Genomic DNA, 11,338 nt, shown 5'->3' on the forward strand with positions numbered 1-11,338 from the left:
AGTGGGGAGTCTGCTTCCCCCTCTCTCTCTGCCTGCCTCTCTGCCTACTTGTGATCTCTCTCTGTAAAATAAATAAATAAAATCTTAAAAAAAATAGAATATATCCACATGTCTTAAAAAGAAGAAGAAGAAGAAGAAGAAGAAGGGGGAGGAGGAGGAGAAAGAACAAAAAAAAAAAGGAGAAAAGAAGGAAAAGAAAAAGTAAATAACAAAAACCTTGGCAACATCAATGACTGGCTTATGTCACCAAGGCTGGACTGAAAAATTGTAAACAAACTTCAAGTCTGTCAATAGAAGAAAGGCTAGTAAAGTACAGTATACTCCAGACCTTGCAGTATTGTGTACATCAGTTAAAAATAGTAAGATCGACCTACAGGTAGCATAGTTCTCAAAGAGATGGTTCAGGAGGAAAAGCAAGTTGCAGAACAAGATCTACAGATATAGAAAAATTCATGTAAAATACCACTTGTATTTAAAAAATCTATATTTCTTCTTTGGCATATGTAACAGATATTCTCCACATACTAATATATGTTGTAGGAAAGATCTTATAGGGGGTGGAGGGATGGCCCCACCAAGTGATATGTCCACCTGGAACCTGGGAACATGACCTTATCTGGAAAAAGCATCTTTGCAGATGTAATTAAGGCACAGATCTTTTTTTTTTTTTAAGATTTTATTTTATTTTTTTGTTAAGATTTTGTTTATTTATTTAACAGAGAGAGAGAGATCACAAGTAGTCAGAGAGGCAGACAGAGAGAGAGGAGGAAGCAGGCTCCCTGCTGAGCAGAGAGCCCAATGTGGGGCTCGATCCCAGACCCTGAGATCATGACCTGAGCCGAAGGCAGAGGCTTAACCCACTGAGCCACCCAGGCATCCCTTAAAGATTTTATTTATTTATTTGACAGACAGAGATCACAAGTAGACAGAGAGGCAGGCAGAGAGAGAGGAGGAAGCAGGTTCCCTGCTGAGCAGAGAGCCCGATTCAGGGCTCGATCCCAGGACCCTGGGACGGTGACCTGACCCGAAGGCAGAGGCTTAACCCACTGAGGCACCCAGGCACCCAAGGCATGGACCTTGAGATAAGATCATTCTAGATTGCCCACATAGCCCCTAAAGCTAATGACAAGTGTCCTATTCTTATTTATTTACTTTTAATTATGAAAAGTGCAATGCCAGAATTGACCAGATTTACCAATTAACCAGAAAATGATGTTTTATGGCATAAGAGTTTTGAATTTGATTCAGAGAATAAGCATTGCTCCCTCCCCAGCAGACGGAGCATAATGAGATGAAAACACCCAAAACTAACACTCAAGGTCTTCCAGCAGGATGTTCCTGAAAAGACTGAGTAAAAATATATTTGTGAGACACATTTTCTATTCAATATTCAAGAAAAACAATCAGAAGAGTAAAGGCTTATGCTCTGAATAGAATTCAAGACTATTATGCCATAAAACATCACTTTCTGGTAAATTGGTAAGTCTGGTCAATTCTGGAAAAAAAAAAAAAAAACACATACAACACTGAATTGGTTGTTTGCCATACTGGCTTTTGGCAAATTGAGCTTTGAAGCCCCGGACCACTTCTGCTGGGATCACCTGGGACAGATGTCTGTCCCTAGTTCAGATGTCACCCCCTCAAACGGGCCTTCCCCAGCCAGCCAGTAACTATGTAAGCAAACCTTTCTTCTGCAGGAAATCTTTGCAGTACTTAATTTTGCTTCCTTCATAGTACAAGTCTAAGTCATCTTGATTATTAGTTTCTTCACTTTTTAATCTTTATCTTTTGAAGACTTTATTTATCTGTCAGAGAGAGAGAGAAAGCACAGCAGAGGGGGATGGAAGACAGAGGAGAAGCAGGCTCCCCATAAGCAAGGAGCCCGACGTGGGACTCGATCCTAGGACCTGAGTCACCCAGGCATCCCTAAACTTTTTTTTTTTTTTTTAAAGATTTTATTCATTGATTTGACAAAGAGAGGGTGAGATAGCATGAGCTGTTGGGGGGCGAGGAGATGCAGAGGGAGAGAGAGAAGCGGATCCCCCAGTGAGTTTCTTACAGCTTTCTGTGTGACACTCAACTCCTGATCATCACCTACAATCTGGTGACATACACCCCAGTGAGTTTCTTACAGCTTTCTGTGTGACACTCAACTCCTGATCATCACCTACAATCTGGTGACATACTATGAACAGGGTTCTAGACAGTACTTAAACCTTATTAGCCTAGTACACTCACTGTGACACAGACATTCACACCTGCAAAGGCCTCATTTAATACTGAAGAGATTTAGACCAGACATACAAGCCATCCAGCAACACTTGCCATGGTTTCCCTCTGGCTTGTTTTTTAACAGGGCAAGGAAAGGCGACTGACCAGATGAGGTGACTGCCCACCCTCTGGCTTGATTTGGCGTCTTTCTCCTCTTAGGTAAGTGTAAAGTTCTCAGTATAGAAGCCAGACTTCCAAGAGAAAGGATTTTGAAAAATACCCCATCTCTGGGGGATTCTGCTGCCTGTATGATGAAGGAAGAGGCTGGGTGGTGTAATAAGAGGCAAGGAAGACCAGAAAGCATGTGGGTGGTTCAGTGGGGTAAGTGTGAGACTCTCGGTTTGGGGTCAGGCCTTGATCTCAGGGTCGTAGGATCAAGCCCCACTTGGGGCTGTTGGCCTGGCGGGGAGTCTACTTAGCAATTCTCCCTCTCCCTCTGCCCCTGCTCATATGCTATCTCTGTCTCAAATCAATAAATCTTGGAAGGAAGAAGGAAGGAAGAAAAAAAAAAGAAAGGAAAGGAGTCTTGGGACACCTAGCTCCGGCGGTAGCCTGTGACTCTTAATCTCAGGGTCCTGCCTTGGAGCCCCACGTTGGGTGTAGATATTACTTAAATAAATAAACTTTAAGAAGCAAGGAAGTCTTCTTTTCTCACACACACAGTTCCTTTCCTCCATACCATCTCGTGCGCACGTCGTCCAAGTCCTCCCGAAGGCTGCTCCCTGTTTGGAAACCTTCCCCACCAAGCCCGTCTCGGTGCATGGGGTACGATTCAAAGCAGCACCCAGACTCTGCCCGCTCCGGGCCTGTTTCCACCCAGAGACCCACCACCATGCGAATGGCGTCCTCTGGGCTCCCGCAAGCTCCCAGGCAGCCCCTGGTTCCTGCCAGCTGCCTCCCGGCTGCACCAGCAGCTCCGAGCAGACTCGTTAGACACCCCAGAACCCGAGGGTTCCGAGTGTCTCTCATCTGTGTCATCGAGCCTGTGCTGCGCACTTCTTTCGTGCATTTCGGGCCAGTTAAGCCTTTCATTTACTTGCATTCGTGATTCCTCTTGGTGCTTTGTGGGTTTGGGGGTTTTCTGTTGGGTTTTGTTTTCATGCGTTCTGTAGGATGCCACGCCAGGGCGTGTATCTGCGAGACGGGTCCCGGGAAGCGGGGAAAGCCCCCTGCGGACCAGGCTGCCCGGACGCGCTGGTCTCCGCCCCGACTTGGCGCGCCCGCGACGGCGCCCACCCCCGCCTCCCAGCACCTCCGGACGCCTCCCGCCGCCGCCCGGAGCTCGGGCCAGCCCGCCCGGCGGAAGGATCCGACCCACCCGGCCGCACCACACTCGGCCCGCACTCCGATTGGCTGGCGGAGAGCTGGCCCCACATCAGCCCAGGCGGCCGCGCGGCGGCGAGCCGACCTGAGCCCCAACCAATCGCGAGGCGCTCCGGTGCGTGAGGCGCGCCTCTCAGCCAATCCAAAACGGGAACCGGAAAAAGGCGTGCCCAATCGGAGCTGGGCAGGAGGGCGGGGTCACCCTTCGACCGGGAAGGCCGACCGCTGTCACCTTGACAACCCGGCCAGTCCCGGGGCGAGTCGGGCCGGTCCCACCGGCCTGGCTTCCGCGGGTCCTCCCGGAGTCACCCTTGGCCTCCCTGCCTCCGCGCCTGGGGCTGCACTCCGCCTGGGAAGAGTCGGGGCACGCTCGTGCTTCCCGGCCCGCACCCTGCCGTGATGCTGGGGCGCCCGGCGGCGCGGCGCACGTGGGGCCTCGGCGGGAGCCCCGTCGGGTGGGGGTGGGGGTGGGGGGCGATACGCAGTCCTCGGCCCGGACGTGCTTGTGATAATGTCATCTCCAGTCCGGACAGTCCAGCTCGAAACCGGAGCCCACTGAAATAAATATAAAAAAGTACCGAATTAGGGGCGTCTGGGTGGCTCAGTAGGTTAAGCCTCTGTTTTCTGCTCAGGTCATGATCTCAGGGTCCTGGGATCGAGCCCCGCATCCAGCTCTCTGCTCAGTGGGGCGCCTGCTCCAGCCCCGCCTCTCTGCCACTGCTGCCCCCTTTTGTGGCTATTGTCACCCTTCTACTCTTTCAGATATTTTCTTTTTTTTTAATTTTTTATATTTTATTTTATTATATATATGATATATAATATAATTATTTTATATTATTAAATTTATTTTAATTTTTTTTTTTTTTTACATTTTAATTTATTTTATTAGCCCAATGCAGGGCTCGATCCCAGGACCCTGACTGAGATCATGACCTGCGTTGAAGGCAGAGGCCCAACTCACGGAGCCTCCCAGGCAGTCTTAGACGTTTCCTCAACCTAGAACTCTAGGTAGAAGAACAGGCACAGTTCATATATGAACTCTCAAGCTGTCAAAGATCAGCTTTTGTTATGATTATGATTATGATTATTTTAGTTTTGGTCAGATTTTATTTTTAAGTAATCTCTACACCCAACCTGAGGCTTGAACCTACAACCCCGAGATCAAGAGTAGCAGGCTGCACCGGCTGGGTGCCTCCAGAACCAACTCTATTTTTTTTTTAAGATTTTATTTATTTATTTGACAGAAAAAGATCACAAGTAGGTAGAGAGGCAGGCAGACAGGGAGAGGGGGAAGCAGGCTCCCCACCCAGCAGAGAGCCAGATGCAGGGCTCAATCTCAGGACCCCGGGATCATGACCTGAGCCAAAGGCAGAGGCTTTTAACCCACTGAGCCACCCAGGCACCCCAGAACCAACTCTTTTTAAGGATGGTATTATTTTCTCACCGAGCCTATCCACAGGAACCTACCGTCGTTGAACTAAAACACTCCTAAAAAAGCTTTGACACAGAAAAATAAATGTAAGAGAGGCCAGGATTTATTGTCATCATGTAGAGTAAATTGCAGGCATTATCTTAGCACTGGTGATGAAAATATCTTGTCAGCGTCCTTGGGAGGACCTCTGGATGTGGATCCCATATTCTTGTATGAGATAATCTCTTTGTAGATGTTTCTTTTGCTAATTCTGTTAGTATTCCATCTCATGGCCTGTCATTTACATTTTCCCAATCCGAGTATGTTTTATGATTTAATCAAGTTCCAACTCACAGCAGCCTTCTAATAGTGAAATCAAGTGTGGACTTAAGAATGAAAAAAATGTAATTCAGCAGTGATTGGAAGTAGCTGGCATTGTGTTTTTAGCGATTGTAAGCATATGTGCCATCGCTGACTCCGGGTGACTCCGGGTGAATGGGCCCGCACGACTTTGCCTGCCACAAAACACAAAATCTTACTGAAGGATAGCCTAAATCCCAGGGCCCGAAGGAAATCGGCCCTCCTTAAAGGGCCATGGGATTCAATACTACCAGTCAATCTTACTTGGCTCTGCTTAATAATGCTTACCCTCAAATGAAACAAGATGGGATCGGGAGGGAGACAAACCATAAGAGACTCTTAATCTCACAAAACACACTGAGGGTTGCTGGGGGGAGGGAGGGAGGGATAGGGTGACTGGTGATGGACGTTAGGGAGGGAATGTGCTATGGTGAGTGCTGTGAAGTGTGTAAGCTTGAGGATTCACAGACCTGTACTCTGGGGCAAATAATACATTATATGTTAATACATTATTTTATTTTATTTTATTTTAAAGATAGATTTATTTATTTATTTATTTATTTGACAGAGTAGGCAGAGAGACAGGCAGAGAGAGAAGGAAGCAGGCTCCCCGCTGAGCAGAGAGCCCGATGCTAGGGCTCAATCACAGGACCCTGGGATCATGACCTGAGCCGAAGGCAGAGGCTTAACCCACTGAGCCACCCAGGCGCCCCAATGTTAATAAAACTAATTTAAAAAAATAATGCTTACCCTCACTGTGCCACAACAAAAGTAGGACAAAGGAGGTGTTTAGGAAAAAATAATAAATAAATAAATAAAATAAAACAAGCTTATCCTTTAGATGAATGATGTAAATGGACATTTTCATTCCATCACCAATAGGTTGTTTTTAAAGTTTCTAATGGAAAGATGGAATGAATTAACAGCCTAATTCCTCGAAAACTCGAGGCAAAACGGAACCCTCAATGTCATATTGTTTTTATTGTTACATTGGAGGATAATGTTATGTTGTTATAAGTTATACTGCATCATATGTATAATAATGTCACTTTGTATTACACAATAATGTTGTTATCTTATTATATAATAATGTTATATTGTGTCAAATGCTTATAATAACGTTATATTATGTGTAATATTTTATAATAATGTTGTTATATAGTATCAGATTTGCACTAGATGCAGCAACTTGCATGGAAGTCATAGAAACACAAGGGTTGTGGGTTTTGTTTTATTTTATTTTATTTTATTTATTTATTTGACAGAGAGAGATAGCGAGAGAGGGAACACAAGCAGGAGGAGTGGGAGAGGGAGAAGCAGGCTTCCGGCTGAGCAGGGAGCCCAATGTGGGGCTGGATCCCAGGACCCCAGGATCATGACCCAAGCCAAAGGCAGACACCTGAGGAGTGAGCCACCCAGGCGCCTCTCACCAGGGGACTTAATGTAAATATCTCACCTTAAGAAGTGCAGGTGGTCATTGAGGGAAAGGCTAAATAAATTGTGGCATATCCACAAAATGGGATACTAGCCACAGGATGTGACAGCTGGCTGAGATACATATACAAAAATACCAGACTCTAGAAAAGAGTAGATAATATGCTATAGTTAGTGTTAAAGAATGGTATATACATATATACTTGTGTTGCAACTGGCTATCCCTAGCAGGAGTCATAAACTGGTGACAGGGGTCGCCTTGGGGATTTAAAGGTAGTGGACAGACCAGGCAGGAGCGAGATTCCGGATTCACTGAACACACTTTCGTACCTCTGAAGTGTGTACTATGTGATTGCTTGCCTTTGCCAGAGAGCCACACACTTTGTGGTTCAGGACTGCTACATACTGTCTGTCACCCCACCCCATTCATATGTAGAACCCTAAGCCCTAAACCCTACCCCTCAGTGTGCTAGTATGAGGAGGCAGGGTCTTCGGGAGGTGATGAGGTCGAGTGTAGAGCCTCATGGGTGGGATTAGTGCCCTCCTAAAGGAGACCCCAGAGAGCCCCCTCACCCCTTCCACCACATGATGACACAGGGAGAGAGGACTGTCACCTAAGAGCCAGGAAACAGACCTCACCAGGCACTGACTCTCTGGCCCCTTGACCTTGGACTCCCCAGCTTCCAGAACAGTGAGAAATAAATATTTAGGGACGCCTGGGTGGCTCAGTGGGTTAAAGCCTCTGCCTTGGGCTCAGGTCATGATCTCAGGATCCTGGGATCGAGCCCTGCATTGGGCTCTTTGGGAACCTGTCTTCCCCCCCCCTCTCTCTGCCTGCCTCTCTGCCTACTTGTGATCTCTGTCAAATAGATAAATAAAATCTTAAAAAAAAAAAAAGAAAGAAAGAAAGAAAAATATTTATAGTTTAAGTCACCCAATCTGTGGTACTTTTGTAACAGAAGCCCAAAGAGAGTAAGGCAAGGACCTTTTTACACCCTTTTAACTTACTACGGTTCTCAAAAGCTTTTGTTTCCTGGGTTATATCTATCCATAAGGATTAACAATAAAGTTAGAAATAATTTCACAAAATTAAAAATAAAAAGTGAGAAACCAACCAATACATACATTAATTTAAAAATAACAATGGTAACGGTGCCTATCTGGCTCGGTCAGTTGAGCGTCTGATTCTTGGTATCGGCTCAGGTCACAATGCCAGGGTCTCAAGAGCGATCCTGGTGTAGGCTCCCTGCTGGGTGTGGGATTGGCTTCAGATTCTCACTTTCCCTCTCCTTCTGCCCTTCCCCCACTCTAGAAAATAAAATAACAGTGATAAACCCAGAGCCCACGACCATAAACAATGTATTTGTATGAAAAATACCTATATTTTGGGAGGGGGGGACCAGAAGAGGGGCATTGGTCTACAATCTCAACGTCTATCTTAATCAAAGACTGCTGGTTCTTTGCCCGAGTCACTGCTCATCAGTTACACTACCCTGTCTCGTACCCCCTGGAAAACCCCTTTGCATGTTCGTGACACAGTGAAAGTGGAAAATGCAAATGACTAATTATTAATAGTATTTTATGTTACTAGAGGAACTCAGACCACACTCAGAACTGCAGGCCTATCCCAAGGAGTGAATGAACTATTTCCAAGCCTCCGAGGAAGGGCTCCTCCATCCTAAAATGAAATAAAATAATATATGTATTTATATATATATATATTCATAGGCATGTGAGGGTAACATTCAAATGATTTTACACAATTCACACAGGGTATTCTAAGCCATACAAGAAAAGGATCTGGAAACAAAGCGAGGCGACACTGCGAGTCTTTTTGAAATCTAAGTTGATAAGAGCGCAATTGGTTTTTGTCTGATTCCTGAGGCAAAAAACAATTTCACTCTCCCTGCGACAAGATCTTAAGTCCTAGGAAAACAATGGCCTCTTTGAATGCAATAGGGAATCCTGAGACCCCTGAAAAACAAACATATCCAGAAGAAACCAGTCCAAGCTGGGAATTCTCCTGCACGTGTAATAACCCGTAAGCCTAAGTGAAGCTCCGGCTTTCCCAGCATGGCTGGAGACAGGAGAATCTGCAAAGGAGACTGCTCCGTGTAAACGCTGATGGAACAGAAGGGGCTCTCCATGCCTCCATGGGCGGCGTCCAGGGACACTGGACGTGGAATCAGAGACCCCGGGCTTCAGTCCCGGCTCCCCACCCTCCCTTACTGTGCCACTTGATGCAAGTTACTCAACCTCTCTGGGCCCGCGCACAGAACAGGAATTCGCTGTAAGGCTTAAATTTTATTTAAATCCAATAAGCCATAAAAGAAATACTGTTGATCCTTCCTCCCAGCTGTCACCTCCAGAGCAGAGAAGATGCTGGTTAATTGGGTTTGGGTTTTGTTGTTTTTTTTTTTTTTTTTTAAAGGAATCTCTACCCTCATGTGGAGATCAAGAGTCACATGCTCCACCAACCAAGCCAGCCATGCACCCCTTGAGGGTTTTTTGTTGTTGTTGTTGTTGTTTTGTTTTGTTTTTATTGTTAGGATTTATAGTCATTGTTTTCTTAGGGTCATCAATGAATATCTCTATTGATGCAAGTTGAAAAAAACAAAACCACACACACAAAAAAAACCATGAAAGCTACAGCTTCTCCAGGAGGAGGGAGATCCTGGAGTGACTTCTGCCTGTTGGGAGGTAGCCTGAAAGACTGGGCTCTCACTCAGGTTCCCCCAGGACTGGCCATTTGACCTTGGGCAATGTTTCTCAACCTCTCTGAGCCCGGGTGTTCCCTTTTTCATTAACTAAGATAATCCCTTCTTAGCAGCGTGGTTGTATAATTCCAACAAGCTGGGGCAGGTAGAGCCCCGCGGAGACAGACACAGAAGGCTCTTAGTTTACAGTGACGGCTGTCATTGGTGGGGCAACATTCAGCCACCACTCCTCTCTCATCACCTCCTACAGCGAACTGCGGTGCTCTTGGTCCTGAAAACATATCTAAAGGAAAACCATCTCTCTGTTCGCAACACTCTGCCACCAAACATGGGTTTTCCCTCGCATTCAGCAATTCTGACCCTCGCTACCCAGAATCGGGGCAGACCCCACGGACTAAGAGCAGAGTCCACAAAACCATCCCTCACCTTCAGATGTCAATCCCAAGTTCAAAGGCCCCGAGATTGCCCTCACTTCTTTTCCATTTGGTGACAAATCAGAGGTTCCTTGACTGCCTCCTGGGGTTCAGTGATGAATATTGGCTCAAGAACGCAGGGGAAAACTTTATGTCCTATTACTGGTTTATGATGGGATAATTGAAGATGACCAGCTTCAAGTGAGATGATACCTTTCAGGAAATGAATTTTGTTTTGTTTTGAGAAAAAACTGACCACACCAAGTATTGGTGGGGATGCAGAGGAACTAGAATTCTCATACACAGCTAGGGAGAATGTGAGTACAAACACCTCAGAAAACGGTTTTTTAGCAAACAAAATATATGCCTATTATAGGATCCAGCCATTCAGCCTCAAGGGTTTACCTAAGACAAACGAAAGGAAATGTTCATACAAAGATCTGCACATACATGTCCACGGTAGCTTTACTTGTAATGGCCTCAAACTGCAAACAGCCCAAGGGCATCAGCAGGTGAACAGAGACACGGAAGTACATTCATGCCGTGGAATACAACCCAGCAATAAAAGGGAGCGAGTTACCCACACACCCAACCTGGATGAATTTCAAAATAATTATGCTGAGTCAAACAGAACGGGGTGGAAAAGCAGGCACCTGCTGTTTGGTTCCACTTATGTAAAATGCTAGAAAATGCAAGCAAATGCGTAGGGACTGAGAACTATCAGGGGTTGCTTGGGAACCGGAGAGAGCGGGGAGGTTCAGAGGCGGGGACAGAAGGGACTTTGGGGGTGGGGAACGTGCCTCTTTTCTTGATGGTGGCCATGTTTTCACAGGTACAGAAATATACCTGAAGTGATCAGACTTTACAGCCTGAAACATACCTGGTTCATCGTATGTCAATCGGGCTTCAGTAAATCTGTTTTTTTGTTTGTTTTTTAATGAAACAAACAGCATAGGAGCCCAGGCTGGGGACAGGTGCCAGGGGGTGTTAAGTAAGCCACCTGCTGGCTGGAAGGAGCCAGCGGCGGCTTTTGGCTTTTGGCAGAAGGGAGAACAGAGGGGTATACATCTGTTGCAAAACCCAGTTTGGGTTGTTGGAACTTACAAATAAAAATCCAGGATTCCCGGTTACATCTGAGTTTTAGATAAGCAACAAATACTTCTTTAAGTGTAAGTGTATCTTCTGCCATGTTTGGGATATACTTATAAAAAGTATCTGTTGCTTATCTGAAATTCACATTTAATTGGGTGTGTCTGTCTTTTATCTGGGTCACCCTCCCTCCAACTGAACATATCAAGATTGTTGGACGCTTTTGGGACGGGGGAATAGAATCAGAAGATCACCATGGCATGTCAAAACTGGGGAAGACTCCACAAATGCTTGGGCAGAAGGAAGAAAACATATTTAAG

This window comes from Mustela putorius, unplaced genomic scaffold, assembly GCF_011764305.1.
Source record: "Mustela putorius furo isolate JIRA1106 unplaced genomic scaffold, ASM1176430v1.1 tig00537248_pilon_pilon_pilon, whole genome shotgun sequence".
NCBI classification, from domain to species: domain Eukaryota; kingdom Metazoa; phylum Chordata; class Mammalia; order Carnivora; family Mustelidae; genus Mustela; species Mustela putorius.